This window comes from Sitophilus oryzae, unplaced genomic scaffold (genome assembly GCF_002938485.1).
Source record: "Sitophilus oryzae breed Bouriz unplaced genomic scaffold, Soryzae_2.0 scaffold_174_pilon_pilon, whole genome shotgun sequence".
Taxonomy (NCBI): domain Eukaryota; kingdom Metazoa; phylum Arthropoda; class Insecta; order Coleoptera; family Curculionidae; genus Sitophilus; species Sitophilus oryzae.
This window is the reverse complement of record NW_022146446.1, coordinates 143,218-146,172: the sequence shown is the minus strand read 5'-3', so window position 1 is coordinate 146,172 and position 2,955 is coordinate 143,218. Positions and strand designations below refer to the sequence as shown.

General features: G+C 49.1%; 1 non-coding gene across 1 annotated transcript; it reads left to right on the top strand.

Annotated features, from left to right (window-relative positions):
- Positions 1 to 693: 693 nt before the first annotated feature.
- LOC115882105 lies at positions 694 to 2,708 on the top strand. The gene has a single exon (XR_004050149.1). It is a non-coding gene; the product is annotated as a small subunit ribosomal RNA (ribosomal RNA).
- The last annotated feature ends 247 nt before the right edge of the window (positions 2,709 to 2,955 follow it).

The following is a 2,955-nucleotide window of genomic DNA, read 5'->3' as shown; positions in this document are numbered from 1 at the left end:
CGAATTGAGTGGACGTTAATATTTTTACGTATCACGATTCGAATGCGATCAACTTTTAATCAAAACACAAGTCGATTGTGCCAATTCTTTTGCGAGATGAAAGCTGATCGATTTGTTGTTTTAATTTAATATGCGACAACTCTCTTCGTTCCGAGCGAGAATACACTTTTGTGCAATACCGAAACGTCTCTGTCGAGATTTCCGTGTCGCTTTCAATCTAGCGAAGGGTCTGAGAGAATGATTCGAAATTGTTTGTGCCGATCATCGATGTTTTGTCGATTCGGTTTAATTTTGTGTCGTATCGACGCTTTCGTAACGCGTGTGCGTTCTGTCGATTCTGGTTTGTTCCGTTTGTTCTTTTGGAGTCTGGTTCTCACTTAGAAAAGAGATACACTAGACCGAGGGAAATTGTAAACGGAATAAATAAATCAAGAACATCGACGATCGTGCTTGTATACGCGATACGAAACCTATCATACTACTTATATATACGTACTAGCGTGGCATCCGAAACGGTTTTCCGTTACGTCGATGCGAATTAATCACGCACGATTATATATAATACGGTATGCGTCGAGAAACGAATAAATTTCTTTGGCGGATACTGTGCGCGAGAGACCTACCTGCGAACGACGAGTGCGATTTATTCGCATCGAACGTTAGCAAGGCTCGGTCCACTCGAGCGAGAACAGTTCCCTGGTTGATCCTGCCAGTAGTCATATGCTTGTCTCAAAGATTAAGCCATGCATGTCTCAGTACAAGCCAAATTAAGGTGAAACCGCGAAAGGCTCATTAAATCAGTTATGGTTCCTTAGATCGTACCCACAATTACTTGGATAACTGTGGTAATTCTAGAGCTAATACATGCAAATAGAGCTCCGACCGGAGACGGAAGGAGTGCTTTTATTAGATCAAAACCAATCGGTGGCGGGTTCGCGCTCGTCATCGTACAACTTGGTGACTCTGAATAACTTTACGCTGATCGCACGGTCTCGCACCGGCGACGCATCTTTCAAATGTCTGCCTTATCAACTGTCGATGGTAGGTTCTGCGCCTACCATGGTCGTAACGGGTAACGGGGAATCAGGGTTCGATTCCGGAGAGGGAGCCTGAGAAACGGCTACCACATCCAAGGAAGGCAGCAGGCGCGCAAATTACCCACTCCCGGCACGGGGAGGTAGTGACGAAAAATAACGATACGGGACTCATCCGAGGCCCCGTAATCGGAATGAGTACACTCTAAACCCTTTAACGAGGATCAATTGGAGGGCAAGTCTGGTGCCAGCAGCCGCGGTAATTCCAGCTCCAATAGCGTATATTAAAGTTGTTGCGGTTAAAAAGCTCGTAGTCGAATTTGTGTCTCGCGCCGTCGGTTCATCGTCCGCGGTGTTAACTGGCGTGAAGCGAGACGTCCTGCCGGTGGATTTAGCCGTTGGCCGATTTCGATTCGCGGGAGCTTCGGCGAACGCGCGTTGGCGGTCCAGCGGCGGTCCAACTCAATCCTGCCGCGGTGCTCTTCACTGAGTGTCGAGGTGGGCCGGCACGTTTACTTTGAACAAATTAGAGTGCTTAAAGCAGGCTAAAATTTCGCCTGAATATTGTGTGCATGGAATAATGGAATAGGACCTCGGTTCTATTTTGTTGGTTTTCGGAACCCCGAGGTAATGATTAATAGGAACGGATGGGGGCATTCGTATTGCGACGTTAGAGGTGAAATTCTTGGATCGTCGCAAGACGAACGGAAGCGAAAGCATTTGCCAAAAACGCTTTCATTGATCAAGAACGAAAGTTAGAGGTTCGAAGGCGATCAGATACCGCCCTAGTTCTAACCATAAACGATGCCAGCTAGCGATCCGTCGACGTTCCTCCGATGACTCGACGGGCAGCTTCCGGGAAACCAAAGCTTTTGGGTTCCGGGGGAAGTATGGTTGCAAAGCTGAAACTTAAAGGAATTGACGGAAGGGCACCACCAGGAGTGGAGCCTGCGGCTTAATTTGACTCAACACGGGAAACCTCACCAGGCCCGGACACCGGAAGGATTGACAGATTGAGAGCTCTTTCTTGATTCGGTGGGTGGTGGTGCATGGCCGTTCTTAGTTGGTGGAGCGATTTGTCTGGTTAATTCCGATAACGAACGAGACTCTAGCCTGCTAACTAGGCGCTAATTTTGACATCGCAAAGGCCCGCCGGCCGTCGTTTCGGGAGCCCCGTGCGTTCACGCGTATCGGGTCTTTTCGTTTGCGGCGCGTCGCGCGCGGTTTTTACTGTCGGCGTACAAACATATCTTCTTAGAGGGACAGGCGGCTTCTAGCCGCACGAGATTGAGCAATAACAGGTCTGTGATGCCCTTAGATGTTCTGGGCCGCACGCGCGCTACACTGAAGGAATCAGCGTGTCCTCCCTGGCCGAGCGGCCCGGGTAACCCGCTGAACCTCCTTCGTGCTAGGGATTGGGGCTTGCAATTGTTCCCCATGAACGAGGAATTCCCAGTAAGCGCGAGTCATAAGCTCGCGTTGATTACGTCCCTGCCCTTTGTACACACCGCCCGTCGCTACTACCGATTGAATGATTTAGTGAGGTCTTCGGATCGGCACGCGATGGCGTTTCGGCGTCGTCGATGTGTGTGAGAAGATGACCAAACTTGATCATTTAGAGGAAGTAAAAGTCGTAACAAGGTTTCCGTAGGTGAACCTGCGGAAGGATCATTACAGTGTACGTTAAAAACGAACACGTTTGTTCTTTCGTCGATGACGTTAGAAATTATTCGAACGAATCTGCGCCGCTCGCGTCGTTAAATCGACGACGGCAGCGCGACGACGCTTCGACACGCCATTCTTTTAAAGAGCACGCGGGTCGGCGACGTACACATAACACTAAATTGATGCTTCGTAAAAGAGGGTATCGGCTCTTTATAAACGAGATCGTCGGACACGTACGCTATTATACACGTCTAAT